This window comes from Papaver somniferum, chromosome 4 (assembly GCF_003573695.1).
Source record: "Papaver somniferum cultivar HN1 chromosome 4, ASM357369v1, whole genome shotgun sequence".
Taxonomy (NCBI): Eukaryota; Viridiplantae; Streptophyta; class Magnoliopsida; order Ranunculales; family Papaveraceae; genus Papaver; species Papaver somniferum.
Genome location: NC_039361.1, coordinates 35,198,265 through 35,211,388, shown reverse-complemented (window position 1 = coordinate 35,211,388; position 13,124 = coordinate 35,198,265). Strand labels below are relative to the sequence as shown.

Below are 13,124 nucleotides of genomic sequence, written 5' to 3'. Positions count from 1 at the left end.
TTTTTCCTGTTCATAATAAGTGCTATTTGTGCCACAATTCGCTATATCCAAGTATATGCTTCTGATACAACCTTCAGGTCAGGTTGTCAGATGGAGAAAGGAAAGGTGGCGACTGTAGTAAACCTTGTGTGAAAAAATCAAGTAAAAAACGTGCTCATAAACGTCGCCATTGTGAATTCCTAAGCTAACTGTTAGTAGTACAACTTACAAGTGCTCATAAACGTTGCCATTGTGAATATTATAGAATTGATTAAAAAAACGTGGAATGAGTGCAAGGATTGTGGTACAAAGAACAAAGAAATATGGACCGTTTGGTGCTTTTTATGTCAGTTTTGACCAGGAGGGGAATTAAAACTTTTAGTTGCTCATAAAACTAGGGTTTTGTTCTTGTTAACTTGTATACGCGTATACATATTAAGGTTCATTAAAACAATTATTTTTTGTATTGGAAATAAGATTTGTTTGTTTTATTTCATTGAAGACAATGATTCTTTGCATTGGGAAAAAGGATTGTTGTTTTTCATGCAAGAAAAATCAATTTCTAGTAGAATAAGACAAAAAAACACAATTTCAAATGAAATAAAATATAAGTTAACAAAAGTCTTAAAACTCCGAGGGAAATTAGAACTTTTTTAGGATAATGGAGGAGATTTGACTTTTCAGCGGATTCATTTCTCTTCCTGAGAATGTTCTTCGGAATTCGAAAAGGTTGAAGGAGTGATTGGGGGTTGGAATTGGTTCAGTCTCCAAAACTGACAACAAATATTAGTAATGACATTATGACAGTATTTAAATAGACAAATATTAATCTCATCTGCAACATTCTCTTGAAGAGGCTTTATTTGGTTCTTCTGTTAACAGCAACTTTCTCTTGAAGAAATGGGTTTTTGGGGTGTAATCTTCAATCTCATATGCAGATCTATGCTATAAACTACTATTATTGCAAACTTCTGCTTTCTTCTTTGTTCTTGTACCGTATTTTCTTTTTCCATCAAATGAACTGATACCCTAATGTCCTTGCTATGAAAAAGCAGGAATCGAGTTAGAATGTGATAAACCGTACATATATCGTCATAATAAGACGCTAGGAAAGCTTAATATTACTCAGGTATTGTACTTGAGAAACCATTTTTTTATATGCATTTGTATGCTGTCTTATATTTATGAAAACATATTTTAAATTAATGCAGGCGACTTTAGTTAGCTGGGGTCGTGTTTGGGCATTCAGTACACATTGGTGCGCTGTTCAGGTTAAAGTTGGGAGTAAAAACCCAATTCTTATATGCAAGTTCGTTAGAAATAGTTTGATAGAATCAATTCCTCTGGATTTGGAGTTTGATGAGGAGGAAGATGAAATTGTTTTTGAACTATTGAGCACCGGTTGTAAAGCGCATCTTACTGGTTACCATGTCCTGTACGTCCTCTATCATTCAAGCATGAGTATTTGTTCTAAGATTAAGTCGTTCTCCGCTATTGCGACTCGCAAGCCTTTGTACTTGGTTTATTACTGCTAAATTGGTACGAAAACATAAATTATAATTTATGTACAGACGACAATACATCTTACTTACAAACTACAAAATCAATCCATCTATAACTATATTTTAACTTGACAGGTCTTAATTTGTTTTCTTTGCAGGTGCAACTGAAAAAAAGAAGGTAAAAGAAGAAACCGATACCTTCTATAGATGGCCACAATGAAAAGTTAAGAACCAAATGGCGAAAGTAACTCCAAATGAAGAAGAGATATGAAGTTTTAATCTGTCGGAAGACCAGTGTAGAACCTCAAATGGATTTAACTTTTGCTTTTACTTGGTTTGTGTTTTGTTTTAATGTACAACCAGTGTTTACCCACTTTGGTTCCTCAATTTAGAGTCAGTTGCACTATCAACTTTGTCAAATTTCTGTTTGGGAGTTCTGGTTTTGGTATTCTTTTTTGTATGTTTTTTTTTTTTGTGTGTGTGGCAAATGATTCGTGCCATAACTTGTTATATCCAATAACTATGAATGCTTATGATATAACTGTAGGGAATAGTCGTGCACTACTATCCCAATTAGTTGTCAGTGAGAAAAAAACACACCTAACGGAATTGAACACTCAATAGAAAAGTAGAAGCACACAATAATTTGCCTGGTTTGGCAAATTGCCTACATCCACGGACAAAGAAGACTGTTTCACTGTAATGATTCAGGAAGATTACTGTATGTACACCATTCATCATCCACCACGTATACAGAAAGAGACACGTGGAAGGCATGCAAAGCGAGACATCAAAACATGATAGCAAGCATCTCATCAGAAGATGCCATCGGTCAGCAGATCTGACGGTCAGAGACAGAGGATCATAGAGGAATGATGGCTCAGAGGAGCACCAGATAATACCCCTTGGGTGTTAACACACCCAATCCCGAGGAAGATCCCAGATCAACGGCCGAGAAGAAGTTTGGCTTACACAGATGTGACCAGACAAAGAGACATTTGTCTGACACGAGCAGACATCGATCTACCCGCATTAAATACCAAAGAGATATACACGTGTCAATCAGCTCGTGGAAGAGGCGAGGATAACCCTTCGTATTCAAGCTCAGGCCGCGGCATATGCCGAAGACCTCTGCGTTGTAGGCACAAAGCACAAGAAGATAAGATTACAACGGCACCTCAGAAATGGGACCCACGTTCCAACCCTATAAATACCCCTCTCCACTAAGAGAGGAGGGGTCGACCATTTTGGAGAGCAATTATAGGAGAATATAGGAGAGAGAAATAGGAAGAGTAACTAATCCCCCTACTTCCGCTGACCTATGTATATTCTAAAGTCATTCGACTATCTTTGTAACCATTCAGTACATAGTGAAACACCAACCCCGTGGATGTAGGCCCTAGTGCCGAACCACGTAAATCTTTCTCATTTACATTTCAGCACCTTACATTCTGCGTTAAACTTCATATGCTTTATATTTATACTTGATTCTTGGTTTATTCCTTTATACGAACATTATTTATGATAATATTCGACTAGACAATGACAAGCCCGAAGGCTTCGAATCGATGAATCGATATAATCATTTACGTTACGCATACGACGTACAATTCTAGAATTAGGATGTATGCGAATATTATTTGTGAACACGTGGATGGCTTCGTGATTTATTTATGTGTTCACAATTACAACACTGATTTCTCACCAAGACCTTTCAATAAAGTCTCACTCACAACTCTCTGAACACAAAAGAAAGCTAACTCTCTTTCTCGCTTGTCAACTCAGCGAAGCCTTAAACTAGCTAATGAAGAACTCCTTTTATAGGCTCTTACTTGCGACACTGGTCCCTGAATTAAGGACCAATTCCGTGTTGTATCAAAGCAGCTCCATACTTTCACATTGTGAAAGTCTAATGCGTTGGCACATTTATTGTGTTCATATGCTGTGTACTTTTGTTTTGGTAAACAAAAGCTACCCCACGTGAAAATCGAGACAATGGAAACTTCCCAACAGTACACTACTATTATCTCAATAGTTGATACTGTGTAGTAGGAACAGTTCCACAATATCCTTCAGGTTAGGTTAGGAAGATAACATTAGTAACGTACGACTAATTTCAGTCTCGCTAATTGAATCCTCCATGGAATCTAATCGAACTAGACTGAACAAGAAATTGTTAATTACTTTTGGCCAAGTTGGACTGAGATAACTTTTACATGGTTAATCAAACTGTTATTAATTACAGTTGGGTGTTGCATGATTAGCAAGGTAATCAGCAGTCTCACGATACACATGCTTGCATGATTCGAAAGACTCCAATTCACAAATCTTGAACCATATCTGATCTCATAACATGGAAGGAAATTCAATTGTCTTAACGACATACTCATGATAGTACGGTCATGACATCTGCTCTATGTACTGCGGCTCCAGATCCTTTATGTAATACTCCTGTCCCTTTGTCTCCACCAATCACAAAAGAACACGTATTGATATTCATGGCGCCGGAATCCTGTCCCTCCTTCAATTAGGTGTTTGTCCTTATCTTCCCATAAATATCTGCCTAATCTATAATCGGTTATTCGGTTTATAAAGAGAGCACCTCGAGGGGAAGACACACAGAGAATAGAATGGATAAGTTTAGTAGTGATGATGAGTTTGGGAGGTTCATGAACGTCTGTTTAACATTTTTTTTATCCTTAAGTTACTGTTATGTCATATCCCGAAACATCCCAAAAGGATTTCCAAGGCTTCTTTCTATCTTACCAGTTATATACGTATTTACATGCATTCCTCTTAATCTTTCTTCTTTCCATCTTACTTTGGGAGCAGGGTTTTTCATAAGTTGGCTTGCTAGCTTTAAACTTGTTCTCTTCTCATGCGATAAAGGTCCTCTTTCATATGATCCAGGACTTGTGTCATCTTCATCACCATCACCAGTGGCCTTTTTCCGTTTTCTTGTTATCGCTTGTTTACCAATCAAGGTTAAACAATCTAACCGATCATCAGTACCATCTTCCAGTACTCATTGTATGCATGGACTGCATTATTATGTTCTAGAAGGTGTTTGTCTAGGATTAGTATTTTATGCATACGGGTATTACGAACATTATTAAAACAAACCAAACATCACGATCATGAATTTTCTTTATCTCTTTCATACGTGTTTCAGCATTGAGCTAACTCTCACCATTTATGCTGCCCTAGCTAGGCTCCTTTTTCGCATAGATGTTGATCCACCATTTGGCAACTATTTCTTCTTATCAACATCATTTCAAGATTTTTGGGGTAAGAGATGGAACTCAATGGTACCAGGTATTCTACGATCAATCGTATATGAACCTGTACGCCATATTTTAAAAAGAGTTAGGGTAAATACGTAGCAATACTAGCGACATTTTTTGTGTCAGGTCTAATGCATGAATTAATAGTCTTCTACATTGGTCGAAAACAACCTTGTTGGGATGCACTAGGTTTCCTTTTTCTACAAGGTGTGTGTTTGGCTTTGGAAATTAAGGTGAAGAGTTCTTTGAATGGGAAGTGGAAACTAAATAAGCTCTTTTCGATCCTGTTGATGGATGGATTACTTATATGTTCATGCTTTCGCGTATTTTTACGATGTTTTGAAAGGTATAAGTTTCCGGTCATGGTGACGGAGGATATCGCTAATTTCGCCAAGTTTCTTAAAAATGTGCTAGTGAACCAAAGTGCTCTTAATTGAATTGATAGCATCCTATAATGGCATATGTTGCCAACTATCTTGACTTGCTGATAGAGGAGGTGCTATGACTATGAGCATGTACTCGTGTTTTTGCTTTAAAAAACAAATAATTGTACTTGTGTGTGTTGTTGTTTCAAATACTTCTCGTGTAACTACAAATAATGTTGTACTCACTCTCATTCAATGATAAAATAAAAGAAACGGATTCATCCAACTAATTTACCTTGCATAAATTTCACAACTTTCACCTGAACAACACACATGTGTACTCAAGACTCCCACTTACCATTCAATTTGTGTCATTGCCGTTTTGGCAGGCCTGCTGTGTCATTTTTACGTGTCATTGCAGTTTTAATAGCCTTGCATTTTTAGTGGCGACTACGAAAAAATTGGGGACGATTTTTAATTCCCGACCCATAGATAAGGTTATGGGATCTAATGGTTCGGAAAATACCTAAACGTCCTTCTATAATCGATAATTAGTATAGTGGTACTAGCAACCGATTATTAGTTTGTTTAAGAATTGGCTATTTAAATAATCGGTAGATAAACAACATAACCTAACTACTAATTATTAAAGTAGAATACTCGAATCTCATTCATTTGCAAAATTGAATTTGGGGCTACCGTTAGTAATCGGTAGTTTGCATGGGAACTTCATAAACTGCCAATTACCCTGAGCCAAAATCCAAATTTTTGCCAACTTCATAATCGGAAATTAGTTGAACGTAATAACCTACTGATTATGGTAGTTCCAAAATTCGAAAAAATTAGAGATTTTGGCAAAATCAAAATTTGGGGCAACTTGATAATCAGAAGTTATTGAACATAATAACCTACCGATTATTGTAGTTCTAAAATTCAAAAAATTAGAGATTCTCGTAAAATCAAAATTTGGGGCAACTTTATAATTGGAAGTTATTTTAACTCAATAAACTACCGATTATTTTAGTTCTAAAATTTGAAAAATTAGAGATTTTGGAAAAATCAAAATTTGGGGCAACTTAATAATCGGGAGTTATTTTAACTTAATAAACTACCGATTATTTAGTCGATCATCTACAAAATAGAGCCGTTGGGACTCTAATCTATATAAGGATGGTATCCTCTTACCCTATATGCAACACAAATGCAATTAAACTCTCTCCAACATCAAAGAAATCATCTTCAAGATAATGGCCCAACAATTCATTAATCCTAAAGAGTTCACGGTTGAAGAAGATTTATATCTATGTAGGCGCTATGTTCAATTCTATCCTAAGCGAGGTGAAGAACGTAGGCAACGATGTGTAATGAGTATGAGTTATTTGTGGAGAATTCACGAATTTTTTTGTGTTGACACCGGTAACCCAAATTACCATCATGTAGGTGATCTTTTTTGCCGGGTTGGTTCTATAAACGGACATGTCGAAGAATTGTTGACACTGTCATGTAGGTGATTTTTTTTGCCGTCACATCAAATATCCAAAATGTTAATCTTTTCAAGATTTGGTGCATCGAATTCAAGGCTTTGCAAGATGCTAGAATAAAAACGACGCCGATAATGAAATTTGAATGCTCAAATAATCCCAGTATCACATGACAAGAATTTTGACCAATACCCTCTAGGTACATTTGTAAATCTTCTCTTATACAATTTAACCTCTTAATTAAGAAAATGTTATCTAAATGAATAAATAAATAACTCTGGTAAACGAATATTTACATTTGTACATCTTCCCTTATACAATTTAACCTCTTAATTAAAAAAATGTTGTCTAAATGAATAAATAAATAACTCTGGTAAACGAATATTTTTTCTTGGTCCCGAAAGAATTCATTTATCAAGGCTAGGCTGTATTAACTACCGATTATGAAATTAAAATACCTTTTTACTTCCAAATGATAATATTTCTCCTAGTTGCAAAATCAATCCATCTATAATTATGTTAACTTAAACGGTCTTTATTTGTTTTCTTTGCAAGTATTACTGTTGAAAAGAGAATAGCAAAAGAAGGAACTGGTACCTTCTTAAAATGGCCACGATGAAGAAGCGAAGAATAAAATGGCGACTCATACTCTAAATAAAGATAGATTTGAAGTTTTAGTATGTTGGAAGATGATTGGATTTGTTGGTGAATGCTTTGTTCTAATTTAGAGTCAGTGTTCCTGTTTACATTTTTCTGTTGGGCTGTGAAGTTTGTTACATTTCTGTTTTAGAGTTCTGGTTTTAGCTATACACAAGCTTGTGCTTCATTCTACGGAATCAAGTAGTGTACAATTTGCTTTTTTATTTTTTTGTCTGTTCAAAATAATTCATAATTGTGCCACAATTTGCTATATCCATGTATGCATACTTATGATATAACATTCAGCTCAGGCTAAAAGGTAAGGTACAAATTAATTTCAATCTCGCTGATTTATCACCATGGAACCAAACTTATCTAGATTGAACAAGAAACTGTTAATATTAATTTCAGTCAAGTTGGACTGAGATAACTTTTCTTGAATAATCCCTTTTTATTAATCTAATTAACCCATTATTAACATGATTGATTGTATTCATGTTTGTGCTTTCTTATTTGATCATTTCTTGATAAGTGCTAACAAGGATAAAACACATAACCAATGGAAAACATTGAAACCCAAAGGATGGTTAACTAAGACGTGATTTTCAAAACAAAAAAAAAAAAGACGTGATTTTCTCCCTAACTAGCTTTTTTTTTGACCCCTACCATCGAGCAAACAAAGATATAGATTAATTATCTACTTGGAAGCTGTGATGACGATTCTGAAAGTGTCAAATCGAAAGGGAGGGAGGGTTCTTGATTTTTATGGAGTTTTGGCTTTTAACTTACAGAATGGGAAAATGTAAATCTTGATAGTCTTTTGTGGTTGTTCAGGGTTTTCCAGACCCTTCTCTGAAAAGCAGATGATCAATCCATGGTATTCTAAATTTAATTTATATGCCCCCTTTTTTATTTCTTCTAAATATTACTAAACTATAGTATGTGGAATTGATCTCTATTACTTTGCCCGCATCATCGATCATAAGTTTGAAATGAATCAGTAAGGAGGTGGTGGTGAATTTGTGAATTTGATGTTGAAGTTCTAGTATATTGAACCTAAATTATGCTTTTCTATTATTACCAATCTATAAACAGGAACATGAATTTGATTTATTAAAGATTTTGAGATATGGGTTTTTGAATGACGGATCTGGTGGAGGAGGTAACAATGGAGGAAGAAGGAGAAGAAGAGGAAGAAGAAGAGAAAGAAAAGATACGGCGGTGGCCGGTGGTTCTTTTGGCCCTGTATATATCACTTTACAAATTAAAATTTTCATTTCGGGCCCCGCACAGAACTCTGTCCTGTGAACAAGATTGCGGCCCTGTTAACAGCTGCAGTCTCTTTTTTTTCCGGAGAAAAGTAATGATATATAAGCAGCTTTTGTTTCAATGGATGAGGATAATATTAGAAAGTACACTGACAACCAAGCTAGATAGAGAACTAGAGACGTACGTAAAAACAGCAGCGATACACACTTAGAGCTGGCAAACGGCGGGCCGGGGCTGGTTTGTTACGGGTTAATACGGGCCAAAACCCGCGGGTTGATATTTTTCACGGGTAGTCATTTCTTCAACCCGTGCCCGTAACGGGTAAAGCTTGCGGGTTCACGGGTTACCCGGCTTGTTAAATTAAAAATCAAATCAAATTTTAATTAAGTTAATTTAGGACAAATTACAAAGATCAAACACAAGTATTACAATAAGCAAACACAAATCCTTCCAAATCCTTCCCTATAGCACCTAACATACATCTAATCAGTCCATTTTCAGCTCAACCCATCGTTGCTTCAATCGCAGCAAGAATTCTATGCATTTGAAGGTGAAGTTTTTCTCTTGCTGAGAATCATCCAAATCCAAATGATGGACACCAACTCTTCCCTCAGTTGAGCCAACTTATATACAAAATAAAAAAAATAGTTAGTCGGGAAACATAAAAGAATCAGTCACCAACCCCTTTTAGAGTTAGTAGATAACTTTACAAGAAATGACACCATTTAGTTACAAAACTAGATAATAAAATTCAGAGTGCAATACCATTTTAGATGTTCAACCCCCGTGATGGCTAGAACTGAGTACTGCCAGTTAAAACATACTACAAAAATGTTGCAGAAGAATCTGTGCATTAGCTCCTCCAAATCACAAGGGATTTTGTTGAGACAATTTTTCAACCACCCTCCAAGCACGAACCTTGCCATTTTAGTCACCAACTCTTACTGCCATCAATAGCTCTCTATTTCTATCCTTTTTCCAAACAAGAACAATCCCATTTAACCAAATCATCTTCCACTCTTTAAAGAAATAAAAACAGAGATGAAAATCAATTTCAATTAGAATATATACTTCAATTAGAATTATCATCAACAAGTGCAATTACATCCACAGGACCATATATACTTCAATTAGAATTATCAACAAACAAAGGCATACCTCATTCAACAATACTACTAGTAATTCGATCACACCAGTAACTCATATTTTTGCAATTTGTCGTAGGTCATAATTAAGGCGGCAAAAATTAAATAAAAAAGGAATGCAAACGGGAAGGATGATCTACTGACCATTGAAAGTGTTGTGGATCCATCACCTTCTTTGGCCTGCAGAAGTATGTAAAGAATTTCAACTCAATCTCAATGCATAAGAAACTATTAATAAACCAAACAAATGAAGAATGCCAATTAACCATCTCATAAAATTGTGAGGAATTTTCTAGTTACGTCTTTTATTTATAATTCTTCGTAAACTAATGATGTCAATAAAGTTCATCAAACTCGTACCTTTTCAGCCTCTTCTCGTGCTTAGATGCTAAGATGATCAATAATCAAAGATTGCAGAATCGGTGGCTAATTCACTATGTTTTCAGAAAGAGAAATCAGATAAGCAAACATAATTTGGATTTGAGGGTTTACCGTCTTCCTTGAGGATAAACAAGAGCATCAATTTCTTTGTCTGGCCACCACCAATCCATATTGTCTTACATTTACTTCTGTTAATGGTCCGTCTAACCAACGAGTAAAACAGAAACTGTGCAATAATGCATAAAACAATCAATCAATCTAATGATTTACTAAAATTGCAAAAATATGAGTTACTAAGGCATACCTCATTCAACAATATATACTTCAATTAGAATTATCATCAACAACTGCAATTACATCCACATGACCATATATACTTCAATTAGAATTATCAACAAACAAAGGCATACCTCATTCAACAATACTACTAGTAATTCGATCACCCCAGGCATATTACTAATACTAACTCACTTCAGTTCTGCGCTAATAACTGCAGTTCAACCTAACAACATGCACATCCAAGTATCAGTTCAACATATATACAATATCTTAAATACTCATCTCAAATCCTGGTTCATCAACAACCACATAGTCTCGACAACATACATAAATAACTTTACTAATTCGATTGAGAAGAATAATTACCTCAAACCAATCCAACTCAAGCAATTGAATTAGATTCTTCTTACTCTGACCTGATTCAGAATTCATCTCAAGATCACCACCATCTACCAAAACCAACTCTACCCTTCTTCTGTCTCGATCTGAGTCTCATAATCAGCAACCCTCAGAAACTCTAATTTATAAATTGGGGAAGAACATGAGGAACCCTAAATCTGCAATTTCTTAATCAATTTTTCAGGATAACTCCACCATTTACATCAAATACCAATCAAAAACAAACTCATCTTCTAACTTCTTCTTATTCACCTTTAATTGAATTCTCGATCAATTACAGAAAACCCTAACTATTGATTCTTCAATGATTCGTCACTGAATCAACTTCAAGGCTTAAATTAAAAAACTACTCATGAATCTTCAACAACAATAACTTCATAATTTATCTTCTAAATCTTCATAACATCATCCAACTCTATAAACTCTAATTCATATCTTCACTGATTTAATATTTCCTCTTCTCTCCTTGTTCAGCCAAGAAAAACACCACCTCCAGCAACAACCCATGACTCTTGTCTAATTATCCCAACCTCACCACCTCAGAGCCCTCACAAGAATTCACCAGAGGTGAAAAACAGAAAGAAGAGAAGAAGAAAGAAACGAGAAGAAGAAGAAAATATAAATGAGAGTTTATCCTCTCGGTCGATTAATCCAGTGAAGGAGAGGCGACACGTATGAAGTGCGGGTTCACGGGTTAAACCGTGGTTTCACGGTCCGGGCCGGGTTAACCCGTTTCTCGACGGGTCACCATTTCTCCAACCCTAACCCGGCTTGTTTAGAAACCAGCCAGTCCGGGTTCGGGTTTTCACGGTCCGGGCACGGGTTAACCCGCGAGTTTCGGCTTGTTTGCCAGCTCTATACACACTCCATGACCCAGCATCGTGGAATGCACCGAGAGGGGATGGACGGCATAAATGTCACCCTCTCTGCATTGGGATAGGGGTGAGGCATGAGTAGGCCCCATCCCCTCTCACACGGTGCTGCACTTCGTAGTGCATCTATACTTTCCGACGTAAAAAACCAAGCTGTCAGTGCTTTGAGTCTTTGACCCCAGTAAAATAAATTTTCGGGTCCCGCCACCGATTAGATCGTTAAATTTTATCATAGAACTCCAATACTCCACAATAATCCGAAAATTCTAAATTTATCGCGGATTGGGATCCCACAATTTGTCCTGCAAGACACAGCATGGTAGACCCCACCCTAACCCACATTCCTGCAAAACCACCGAGTTAGGGGGACCCACACTGTTGTGTCCTGCGGTACACACCGCGGGATCCCAACCCGCGGTGAGTGTAGACTTTCCGACAATGATCTCACCTTTTGTTACTTTTTTTATTGAAAATTGTTTGTTTTTTAGTGATATCTCAGTTAAGATTAGGGCTGCACATACTCCGGTGCGGACCGGTTCTCTTATGGAACCGGTGTCTGTACTTGGTGTTGACCGGTACCTCTTTTTGAGTACATGTACCTGTACTTGTACCTGGTGTTGTACCTGTACCGCCGGTACCGGTCCGGTACAAGACCGGTACCGGTTTTTTTACCCGGAAAATGTTACAAATTAATACTAAGTATAAGTTATACAACATTTCCATATGATCAATGTATCCAAAATAAGTTCAGATTGCATACATACTTAAGTTCAATATTTCCATAACTTCAAAACAACAATCCAAAATAAGTTCAGTTTGCTAAAAAGCAAAAAACAACATTTCCACAACCATAAGTCTGTCTACGGCAAGTCGACAAGAAATGAAATGTGATCATTGCAAACGAAAATGGATGGTTGCAAAGCCTGCACTTGCAATTTCCAATCCTAGCCTGCATTCATTTCCATAAATAAACTTCAAGCTTTTAGGAAATTCTCAATTATGACTGCAACAGGCAAAAAAAATAAACAAGAAGAAATAATTAAACTTCAGTTAGTACAATAAAAGTAATTACTATTAAAGAAAACAAAAAAGAAGAAAAACCTAAATAAGTACCTGCCGCATCTTCACCATCATCATCAGGTACATAATCACATAGAAGATCAAGAGCAATGGGTTTTTGTAAATAGCTTTGTGTACAGAGCAATTCCTCAACTGTCTTTGTAGACATAGAAGCTCTCCATGGAGTAAGCACGCGCTTCCCGGTGCTAAAAGCTGATTCAAAGGATACTGAAGACACAGGCAAGGCTAATATATCTCTTGCAATGTAGGACAGTACCTTATACCTGTTTGCATTAGCCTTCCACCAAGCCAATATGTCAAAGTCATCATCTTGATCTACTTCACGCATTTTTCCATCCATCATCACATCTGTCAAGTACCTATCTAACTCCGTTGTTCTTGCTTCTTCAACACAACTTGGGTTGTCCCAATGCTGTCTCTTCCTTGATTGAATTCTTGATTTCAACCCT

At 36.3% G+C, this 13,124-nt stretch overlaps 1 long non-coding RNA gene across 2 annotated transcripts; it reads right to left on the bottom strand.

Moving 5' to 3' along the window:
* Nucleotides 1–8,981: 8,981 nt before the first annotated feature.
* On the bottom strand, nt 8,982–11,525 carry LOC113273721. Of its 2 annotated transcripts, none has more exons than XR_003322568.1 (6): nt 10,691–11,525; nt 10,456–10,547; nt 10,025–10,271; nt 9,809–9,844; nt 9,285–9,538; nt 8,982–9,142 (listed from the first exon to the last, which is right to left on the bottom strand). It is a non-coding gene; the product is annotated as an uncharacterized LOC113273721 (long non-coding RNA). The 2 variants fall into 2 exon arrangements; XR_003322569.1 differs by having other exon boundaries at nt 10,157–10,271.
* Between the last annotated feature and the right edge of the window lie 1,599 nt (nt 11,526–13,124).